Raw genomic sequence first — 12,861 nt, forward strand, 5'->3', positions numbered from 1 at the left:
ATACAATCTTAGCATACAATCGCGAGTGCGTTGCCGGCCTTTAGTATTACACATATTACACTATAACAGCTACGATCTAGTTAAATCTTAATGAACGTCAGAAAGGGCTGTCCTGCTAAATAAGGCACAAAATCTAAAGCCGGATCGAAACAAAAGTTTACACTTTTTAGTCTAGCTAAGCGTATTTCAAGCTAATGGCGGATATATCAAGACTATTAAGAGGATCGTAAGTCAGCCTTAAAGCTATTATCGTTAAGCTGTCATCCCGTAACTCTGTGTCAGCACATTCGAACAATACAAACTCAATCAACGTGTTAGCTACCAATTAAGCCTCTTGAGCCAAATCGTACGCTAAATGCACACGAAATGACTTCCAGGTACAGACAAGCTGCATAATAAAACAGCATTTAGTCGAAATATCCGTAGTTCTCGTGTCTAAAACCATTGAAAGAGAGATTACGCCCAGTCGCCCGTATGAAGGTACTAATAGATCCTCTCAGAGACCATATAACTAGCGGTATATAGCGACGCAAAAGACCACTGAAACTCGGCTTTGCTGGCTGGCTAATACATTTTTGTTATTACTAATGATTAGGCTGCATAACGGAAAGGGTTAACAGAGAACCAAAGACAAAAGGTAAATATGAAAGTCAAGGATGGTAGCAAATGGAGGAAGTTCTAAATGTATACTGTTTACAGCTAGAACTAACCTTCTAAAAAGGACACGTAATATTTTATACGATGTGTTATATATATAACGAACTACGTACGTGCAGGTTAAAGGCCCTTTTTACTATTCTTTAGTAATTATTTTTGTTTGTATATATTCTTAAGCTTGTTTTTTCTAATTAGTTTCTTATCTTTGTTTATTTCGTGTGAATTTATTAGATTGGCAATCTTGTTGTTTTAGTCCTTGTGTTTTTTGTAAATTAATTCGAAATAAATATATAATTATATGCACTTGACAAAGACATAGCATTTATTACTAACGAAACACACAGAAACACACAAAATGATAATCAAAAAAAGAATGAAAAATAACAAAAATATTTTTTTAAAGTAATGTGCATTTCAAGTGTGTAATGTGTGTGTGTTGTGTTTGTAACTGGCCCCGGCTCAGCATTATGCTGTGGACAACTTGAAGGCGAAAATACACAGTTTTTAATTAATTGTAGTTTTACTTGCATTATAACTTATTTAATGAATATTTAACGAATGAGCGAATATAAGAAATTCAAATATGGTCAAACACATAAATAACCTTTATTTTAGGTTTTCTTTCCCTAAGTGAAGTTATTCTAAGACCTGATGTCGACTACACAGTTCAAAATCGGGGTCAGGCATACCGAAACGCTATTACTACTTTATCTCCTAGGAGATTTAAGATATTAATGGGACAATTAGCAGCTTCAAGATACGTAGTCATTAAAATATCGTTACAGAAGCCATTTACGCTATAATGTCCATTTTCCACATACCCTTAAATTATCTGACTCCAACATCGAAAGGACTCGTAGTCACGTTTGGGCATTTGAATATCAAATTGTTTAAGGAACTTGCAACTACAGCGTACGAGAGAAAATGGTTTGCTTATAAGATTTGGTATGGTATTGTACTTTATTTTTACAGACTATGGAGACTTGTTTTTTATCTGCTACATAACTAAATTCGTACAGTTTTTAAACATGAGAGAGATTTTTTTTTCAAAATACTTACGATCTACTCGTATGTACCCAACAAGCATACATCAGTACAAAATTAATTGTTTATTGCACGCCTCGCAGTGCTCTACTCTCGACATGTCAAAAAACCCAGTCTTTCGAAACTTGAATGACTTTTTTCTCACTAATGTAACACTTACAGGATAATATGAGTGCACTAAAATCGAGTTAAATAATCTATCAAGCACATATGGTATTTTTTATGAACAATTATTTTGTTTAACATAGTAAATAATAACATTAAAATCAATCATTCTTGGACGTCCGTCAGTCTGTGATTATGGATCCATGTATGTGGCAGAGAAATTGGTCGAAAAATGTATCGTATCTACCAGAATACTTTTTTTCTTATTATGTAAAGTTATACCCTGGGCTGATTCCTAGTGAATATTAGCGGTCTAAGTACTGTCGTTTAATTATAATTTGTAAAAAACTAAAATACGACTGTTCCTCACCTTAGAGTTATGGCGCCACTAAATATGTATGTTTAAATATTCTTCGTAACGTAAGACTTAAAGATAATAATTTATTTGTTATTTTGTTTTAAAAAACATGAGTTTTGTTTTAGAATTTTTTTTTTTAAATGTGAATGACCGCTATCAGGCGTGCACTTTTGGATTTTCCAAACTATTTCTAAGATTGCGATCTGGCAATTTAGTATGGCTTTAAATCCTGTTTTCAATGAGTATCTTTCTTTTCCGTTTTCATTGAAATTTTTCGTCGTAAGCAAAGTTTATCAGCGTGTTTATCTCGCGACATTTTCCTATACTCAAATCACCGGCATTTGTATTTATTTGTAGAATAGAATTGTTAATTAAAAATTGGACAACAATGCAAAACTACGAAATCCTTTATGGAGAATTGAATTCGTTGACAGTATTGTTGTTTATAGAGTCGTATTGTTTCATAATAATGATATTATTTCCATTATAGCGAACGTATTTCTGGTATAACGCTTCTATTCACAACTAAATCAGATTTCAAATATTATTATAGAAACTGGTCGACCAATAATTCGGTTTTTGGAGTAAGAAATTTTTTGTTGAACCGAAAATATTTAAAAGCCACCAAAAACATCGCTAAAATGGTTTTTGAAGTTATACTTTTTTAGGCGCGTTACGAAAAATTGATGAGAGTGAAATTTTACGATGCGCGCGCACCGTGACACAAAATTATCAGTATGAAGTTGCCCACTAACGAATTCTTTTTAAACCAGCCGGGCGCCGAGCGTGCGCGAGCGAGATGGGAATAAGACAATCTACAAGTAAAAAGAAATAGAATATGTGTGAAGTTAGCAGCTATGCCAAGAATTTTGAATGACCTTTGTAGTACCTTTCAAACAAATAAAGGAGTTTTAATTATTTTTTCAAAGAAATTTAGCAATGCTTTTTCACAAAAACCTATTGTTACTTAGTTAAAAGGTTATGAAACATACCTAGTTATTAAATTGAATGAATAATATAATAAAATAATAAATAATAATAATAATTATTATTAACATTAATTAATAATTGAATAATATACTAAATATTATTAATTATTTAATATTTAAAAAAATAAAGAAAGCCAAAGAAGTATAACTTCTAACGCGCGTACATAAGTACACGCACCGTTTTTCTTCTAACGGTAAGAACTGGTTAGTTTTTCAGTGGAAAAGTTTACCTAGTCATTCAATCCCTGCTAAACAGACCTTCTGTCTTAAGTTATTACGTCATTAGCTAACCTAACAACATCTAATAGTGACCATATCAATATTGAAAATCTTTTATGCTTACAATAATTACAGTGACATGGCCAAGAGTTGTGATGTCTGTTTTTGACTATACTAGGTATGTGTAGCATTGTGCGGGTGACAGTTGCTTAATACTTCTTTCAACTTGATGTTATTTGTAGACTAGAACATTCTGGCTGGGTTAAATTTAAGTTACTACATTATTTATTAATATATTACGAATGTGGTACAGCTGAAATACTAAGTCATAATTTGTAAATCACGGCAACCTTCAAGAGTGAAACGAAACGTTACTGAAACTGTCACCCGTACCGTGCTACAGCGCACAATGCACATACTATGTATTTATGGAGATACCTCGACATACGAGTTTAATCACCTTGCTCGTAAATCAAAACAATTTTTCCCATTGAAATAATTGAAATGCTATTAATCCGCTCCATTCAAACCCAAAACAAATACCTTAGTTGCTTTTGTAAAATTATTTTACGCTTTAATTCAACAGATACTTCAGAACCTTGGTTATAAATAGGATAATCTAAACTTACAAAAAGCAAAAAACGCGAGCCCAACTTATCAAAAGTGCTTCGAACACGAGGGAAATAAGCTGAGGTATAGTCTGAGGTGGGTGAAACTGTTAGTGTAATGTGTGGTGTGCGATCTCAATAGATACGATATCTTGTTCTCATCTCAAAGCAAAATATCGCTCGCTCGGATCTCAAAACACTCGTATATTAGAGTATGTCGAGATACCACTGTAATTCTTAAACTACTGCTTCAAATTGAGTGAAATTAAAACAATAACATGTTTATACAATGCTTGCTTGGTAATTGAAAATTCAGACTCCTTATTTAATCCAAAATGAAGTTATAGGGGTGGTCGAAAATGGCCTAATCTGAAATCTAAAAAAACTATCCTTTGAGATAATGATGGTAAGGCCGTGCGGTAACGGCCGCTTTTTTGGTCGACTTGGTAAGTGCACTGCCGTGTCCCTAGAAAAGCAGTGAAAAAATGAATAAATTTTTTTATTTGTTTCGTCGAAATAAAAATGATTACTTTACTTTACGCTTTTATACGTAAAAAACTCTCTTTTTCAAAATAGTATATGTACATTATTTTGTTATTTAAATGTTCCATAAAAACATTATCACGCAAAGCTATTTGTAAATTGGTATAGGGCAGACAATGACAAATATTGAGTTACGTGCAATGAAATGTCAAACGATTAAGCGCTAACATTTATTAGATCTTTTGTTTAAATTTTCTAACAAATAAAAATGTGAATTTATTACATAACCCGACGCTTTTCAGTAGTCATGGTCAGTAATGAATCTTTACCAAAAATAAGATTAGGAAAATTTCCTACTTCTACAAAGATTACATCACAATCGTATGACATTCATATGATCTCAACGCTAATGCCCGCCTTCCACTGCGAGCGGAACGGACCCATTACGGACTCCGCTATGATTGATTTATGATTTTCATACAAGTGCTTCCACCAAAGCGGAGACGAGCGGAGCGGAATGAGCGAGTCGAAAGAGTCACATACGAGGTTAGCGAGTTGAGCGAGTTTCCCACGGAAATGAAAATGTATGAAAATCATCGTTACTAGTATATACGGACTCCGCTCGTAATGGGTCCGTTCCGCTCGCAGTGGAAGGCGGGCTTAAGAGTTGAGAGGTCATTAATGAAGTTTTGTTTATTACATTATTAATATACAGCTGACATGTCATGTCAATTGAGAAATATTTAGGAAAACTTGCGAAATATATGAAATACGTCTTTGAATGCATTTTTTTTAAATGTGGTAAGGTATTATTGATAAGAAATTTCATATGTTATAAATTAAATGATATTTAAATTAAAATAGTACAGTTATATTCGTTGCCCAATGGTCTTTTTAATGTTCCTAGATAAAATTAATATTTCAATAGATATTTATTTTTTATGTATACTTTAATAACACAAAGAACGGTTCGGTGGCCGTCGATACACAATTCATACTAAAATAATAAGTCCTGAGTACATACCTCGTTATAATGTCTCCTTACCAGGAAGAAAGGCACACAATATTGTCAGACGTAAGAATGTGGAGAAATTCTATTAGTTTGGGAATAAAGAGATGTTAGACTGATTGCTGATTGATACCTTGCCTCACAAAATATTGTAAGAACTATCTTAAACACGCACTAAACACTCACTATAAAATTCTAAATAGTGGACGTAACCATTATCAATTAAAATTAATAAAAAGTGTATATAAAAATGCATCTACCGTAACCCGAGTAAATCTCAACAAAGACTAATCAAAGATATGAGGATCGGCCGATCACCCTCATCAAATATCATAAAATTAAAATTATGTATTTCGAACAATATTTTTATCTAAATTTAATTGTGTCGTTCATGTAATGGATTCAAATGTTCCGTGTGGATATTATAATAAAGATCGTTGTTTCTTTAAACCTTTCTAATCAAACCAACTCATCTGAGACCTCACAACTCGTCAACTTTGATGCACAGTCTAGAAAAGCTTTACCTTAATTTATTTCACACACATATAGTAAACGCGTTCGTGTGTAATAAATCGTTATATGCTGACAAAATTCTCAACGCCCTTCATAATGTTACATAGAGATGATCACTCTTTAGTCGGAATTTATCCTTTGTGCTTTGAGCCTTGACAACGGAGACATGAAGCTTATATCTTTATTTTTGGCTGATGTGTTTTATAATAGAAAACCAGGGTACATAAATAATTTCCGCTCGTTATTCTGTTATAAAGTATAAACTATTAGTACATTAGTACCTTATTAGTACATTTTCAAGACGTACAACAGGTACAGCAGAAGTACGCTATTTATAAATTTGAATTTGGAACGTCATGCAAAATTAAATGGCCTTAAATTATAATACGCCATAACAATTTAAAGAAAATATTTGATTTTTAGGAAGTTTTTAGAATGCTACAATCGCTGGTACGGTGAAGAAAGCCAGCATGCCTGAGACCCAAACGACGGCGTGTGTCAGACACAGAAGGCTGATAGCGCCTTACCTATTTACATAAAACTCATTAAACATTAATCTGAGGCTAAGTCTAGGTTGTAGTGTCGCTGTTTTTTTGCAGCTCTCGTCAGACTACACACTTCCCAGGCACGTGTTCTCTATTGTCTCTTGCACGGCTAGTTTCAATTGAGATAAGCCACTGTGGCTGGATGGGCCTATAGAATATTATTACTTAAAATTGTTAATAAACTGTATCTCGGAATACCGTCCAAAGCGTTGGTCCAGCACCTTCAATCTATAATGTTCAATAGTGACGACGATACAATATTCGTAGCGCTGACGTCACAACCTTCGGGTTCAAAAGCTCATTATTGCTATCAGGATCGCGGTCAGTATCATTATTGGAAATACACAGTAAGAGGTCAGATATCGCTGAAAAGACGCCGTGGAGAAGGATCTACGCGAGCTACAAGTGGCTTGAGAAGCGGGAGTTCATTCGGCAAATGTGACGTTTTCTAGTTTTGGAGGCCAAAGTTCACTTTGTGTCGTTGCGCCAGTGGAGTAAGTATACTTTATAACTAAAACTAAAACACGATAATATGTGAATAGAAAAGGATTATGTTTTAGAATTTTCAAACTTTAAAATTAAAATGCAGCAAATTTATTTCCCTTTACGTTTTTTTCCGAAAATATAAGATTTATTTAATTTATCTATACTAATAGTAAATAAATTTTATATAAAAAAGGAAGCATTTGTGTATTTGTATTTATGTTAAAAGATTCTTACACGATTAGAAAGCTGATTGACATAGAATATATTTTTTTGAAAAAATTGGTATTCCTAATAAAAATGCAATAATATAACCCAAGATGTCACATAATTATCCATAAAAAATCTGTTATCGCTTGTGCTGTGGAAATTTTTGATGATAGAACAAAAAAAATGTTGTACAGTATTATAGAACGTATCAATATCTACAAAAATACTGTTTTACCCATGGACAATTGTATGTTGGCCTATCCCTAGTCGGAACTTCAAAACATTAAATTATTTTGCTGCCACAAAACAAAACTAACTCAAATGTTATGTATAGGGAAGGTCTAAGATAATGAAGTTCTACAAATAAATGTCTTCTCTAGTAATACATAAGTAAGTTTTGTATTTTGAATGGATGTTTTTATAATAATCAAGCTAAAAATTTCCTGGACTGATTAAAAAAAATCTTTCTTTATCTACATGAAAAAGAAAACTTTTATGATAACAAAAATATATCTGTAGTCCGACTCTTATTTTTGTTGTCAGACCGATGTCGTGGAAGTGGAAAGTCTACTATCTACTCGAGTGAAACCGCTGGGCATTGCTAGTTATGAATAAGTGACAAAGGTCCGTGTCTAGTGTGATCTATCCCTACTTTCCAACACAAAAATAATTACACTTCTAGATCTTTCTAAAAATTTTTGGTACTAAAGAGTTTTTTATTAAACAAGTACTGTCAGTAGATACTGTGTGGGGCCTCATTGAAATCTAAAACAATACAGTGCTAAAAAAAGTGCAATAAATAAACGAAGTTACGGCGGCCTAAAACATGTAGCATTAATTATCAATGGAAGAAGCCAAGGATTTATATACCGCTGTATAATTGAGATGGCTCGCTTGAGGGCACTCGTAAATTTCGGCATACTTCAAAATTGAGCACTTATATTTGGGAGTTATTATGCTTGTTAGTAGGAGAAATGTCGATATTTAAATTTATTTTAAACTACCGTTCCTTCTCGGCAAAATGTGTATAATATATTATGTTTTGACCCGCCTCCATAGATAGCTCATTGTATGTATAGTCCTGTAGTTTTGGCTTCGATTTTGGGTGAAATTATTTTTAATTTGGTTAACACTCTAATACAAAAAAATCTGCTCTCCTTTGTACATATTATGTTTCATGGTCAAATTATTACTACCAGGAATTTAGCCAAATATCGAACCCAGGACCTTAGAAATAACCCACCTTTGCACATTTGATTATAACAATATGTTTTGATAATATTTGACTACAAAAATCTTAGAAATACATCCGTATATTTAGGAACTAGAAATTAGCGTTTACTCCGCTGAACTAAGCTAACTGTCATCGCCAAACGTCTCATGATTAAGCACCAACTGTCACCGGCGATATCACGTCGCAGGTGTGCTTGCTGCACTTAATTTCATGTGTCCAGAAACATGCATAGCTCTTATATATGCAAGACCACTTAGATCTGTTGATTAGGGAAGAGAAAGTTATCATATTGATATTAGCGATTCAAGTTTTGCGTTTCATGCGTGTATATCTAATATATAAAATTCTCGTGTCGCGGTGTTTGTGGTTAAACTCCTCCGAAACGGCTCGCCCCATTCTCATGAAATTTTGTGTGCATATTGGGTATGTCTGAGAATCGGACAACATCTATTTTTCATCCCCCTAAATGTTAAGGGTAGTCCTAATTTTTTTTTTAATTTCAGATAAAAAATTATTCTATGTATTAAAAAATACATACAATCCCTAATTTTCACCCCTCTACGATCAACCCCTATTTTTTATTATAAATGATATACATGGCAAAACGACGTTTGCCGGATCATCTAGTTATGTATAGAATTCTGTTCAAAACTAACGCTACTGTGGTGAGGGAAAAAATCGTGACGAAATCAGTTTCTATTAGACCCAAATCGGATTGTCAGGCACAAAAAGCTTGAAAAGAATAGGATCGGAAAAACACGCATTGTTCGTCACATATCCAATTGGGGTTTTACGTAACTTCATACATACACAGTGTTAACCAATGTACTGGAATGTAGGACTCGTTGCACAAAACACTTACAAATTACTTTTTGATATTCTGCTGGACCACATAGTGGAATGAGTTTTCGTACCTCATAATTTAAATTGGTAAATATGTTCAATCAATCAATCAATCAAAATACGTTTATTCAATTTAGATGCTTCCTAGAGCATGCTTATGAATGTCAGCAACGTTTACAAAATTCACGAAAGAGCAAGACTACGCCATCCGTTCGCAAAACTACCAGGAGGCCTTGTTCTGAGAAGAACGGGCAAGAAACTCAGCAAGTTTTGCCCTCCCTTTACATTACAATTATTCAAAGGAAAATGTCATAAACCACAACGTCATTAAAGTTACATAAGTAAAAAAAAAAAAATCTGTTCTGTGATTTACCACATTCACCATTACACACGTATTCCTAACACTTCAAAGATAACAAATCAAATTATAAGAATATAATTAGAACTATTGCCAAGCGTTTTTATCTTCCAGGTAGTCATTGACTGTGTATAGTAACCTTTACACATTAAGGTTTTTTTGATATGTGTTTTGAATCTGTTTAAAGGCAGTTCCAACGTGTTAAATCACGGCTCCACCTTAAAGCAGCAATTTTTTTTCTGCAGAATTTCATCACTCAGCAATGGTGTACCATGCAAAAATGTGGTGGCGCATGCTCTTTAATCCCGTAGAAATTAATTAAAACATATTTTTTTGTGAAATTAATGAATGAAGGTACAAATTTTTGGCTGTTACCTAACCTAACCTAATGTCATTCACTGGGACCTACAGGTGACTCAGTTTTTTTTATGGGGTCTAAAGCTGTGCGCATCTTTAATATTACTTGGGGTACTACATCCAAGTCGTAAAGAACGAAAGTTTGAACAGATTTACCTTACAATTTTGTGACTTGTTTTGTACTTCATAATGGCACCCATTTATTATTTTATTTTATTTTATTTTATTTTATTTTATTTTATTTTATTTTATTTTATTTTATTTTATTTTATTTTATTTTATTTTATTTTATTTTATTTTATTTTATTTTATTTTATTTTATTTTATTTTATTTTATTTTATTTTATTTTATTTTATTTTATTTTATTTTATTTTATTTTATTTTATATTGGAATCATACACAAATGTGTGTTACTATTATGTATTAGTGAAATAACTTAATTGGATCAATTTAAACAGAAAAGGTATAAATTCACTAACAGAAGCTCTTTTGCACCAATATAAAAAACTGTGTGTACTTCTGTACACGCGTTAGAAGTTATACTTCTTTGGAGTAACAAAATAAAAATCTTTTTAATTTTTTTATCTTTCGCCTTATTATAAAAGAGTACAGAGTTTTTTACGCCGGCTTTTTCTCTCGGCCTACACCCTCTGTCTTCTTTGCCGATGAGTAGGGATGCCTTCAAATTTAATGACGTGAAATAAGTGATACATGTATCTTATGTTCCATAATAAACATATTTTATTTTATTTTTTATTTTATTCTACGTTTGTAGAAAAAACGACACTAAAAATAGAAAAAAGGTATCGAGGTCGGTTTTTTGTGACGGTGTGCGTGCGCATCGTAAAAAAATACTCTCATAATTTTTCCCTAACGCGCCAAAAGAAGTATAACCTCCAAAATCTGATACACCTAGGTCAATCCAGGCCTCGGGAGATATTGAAGGCTATAGTTTTATAACCCTTTTTGTTATTGTGATTTACGTGAAATAATAGCAATATCCTATACTCCCGAATACCCATTCTCGTAAATTTACGATGTCGTAAAGATGATCGGAGTATGGAAGATTTATAGCCTAACAAATTCCAAATAATAATAATTCGATGTCACAATAAATTGTTGTAAAACTATGACCTGTTATCAAGAACTTTGGACTTCATTTGTTAAGGTCATTTGGAATACAGAACAGAACCATTTATTGACGTATTTGGACTTTCAGAAAAAACTGTTGAAATAAACCAACAATTATTCTCTTCCAAGCAACGTGTAATAACATAACAGAGTAATTTATGAAGCAAAAAGTTTTAGCTGCTGACACATTAGGTTGTAATGAAAATAACTATTCATTATTAATACTACATGTGTAATTTAATAAAAAATATAAACATTATTATAACTAGATATACAGGGTGATGACAATCGTTGTTTGTAATTCTTCCTAGAAAGATATTAGAGCGACCTTTTCAAAATCCCTATTAAATGCGCCAAAACTTGTCATACAGGGTCACTTTTCGGTAGAGTATTTTTTTCACAGTGGGGTCGGAAGTAAGCAAAAAGTGATTTGAGAAATGTTTTTATCGCATAACTTAATATTATCTTCAATACACTCAATAAACAGCTATTAATAGCATGTCTAACGCAAGGACTCATCAGTACCAATCTAGTGGATATTATGACAAAGATACAGGATGTAGACTTTTTCAAATTTAATATGAATTAGTATACAAAGTAAATTTTCTTATAAAAACGCAAAATAGAATAAAACTCTGCAGGGGTTGAGCTTAGGGACCTCCCGTTGAACAATTTTTTCAGCTGATGTCCTCATCTATCTCCTAGTTGCGTTTGTTCCACGATTTTTTGGCCACCCTGTATACGTTATGTTCTATACTGTTTAATATGCGTATACGTAGATAAATTAACAGTTTAAATACATTCAAATTAAGACAAACATATGTGTTCAAATATTGTTCGTCTCCTCGCGGCTTCATACATTTAAAATCACAGTGAGTTACACAAAAGTAAGTATTAAAGTCAAGACGTACCGCTAAGTTATTCTAAATGTCAAATTTAATACGTTTTTGACGAACCCTTTCGTCAAAAACGTATTAAATTTGACGTTACACTTATACTTTTCAAGTCTCATTTCTTAATCCCACATGAGGTTATGAAAGCTTCATTTTTAACGTATACAATTTATTCATATTTCCCTTGTTTCTAAATATAATTGTATGCGGGTGCAATAACCGTGAAAGTATCATAATTGCTGATCAAGACTGCACTGATTGGAGCTGACGCGCCATCGATATTGTGCGGTTATAAGCTTCAATTGATGATTATTAATATCAATTATAACTAAGCAAGCTCAGATTATTTTGCAGGAATAAACAGATGTTATACTAGTATTTTAACGCTGTTTTATTTACAATAATACTGAGGAATTTGAATAAAACATTCTGTTGGAGACATGGGAAACCAAAAATATGTTCTGTAGAGACTCAGTACAAGGCCAGGATATTTGTTTTTTTTTGTATATGTCTATCAACTATATCTATAGTCAATGCACGAACGCACTGTAATACCTAGGCACTTCCATTACCGGTACTTTCGCGCAGAAGATACCCACGTAGTCTTGGAATGCGTGGCTGTGGCAACCAACTGAAATCCTCGGAGCAGTGAGGCCGCTCCGTGAAGCCTGCGAAGTGTCCAGGATATTTCTGAGCTTCTGGAAGCAGCTCGCTGACTTAATTAGCCAGGACTTAACGCACTATGGACCAAATGGGCGACTTAGTGCGGAAAGTCCACACTACACACTACCGGCACTTTACAATAGCTGATTTAGACAAAA

The sequence above is a fragment of the Pieris napi genome, chromosome 9 (assembly GCF_905475465.1).
Source record: "Pieris napi chromosome 9, ilPieNapi1.2, whole genome shotgun sequence".
Lineage (NCBI taxonomy): Eukaryota > Metazoa > Arthropoda > Insecta > Lepidoptera > Pieridae > Pieris > Pieris napi.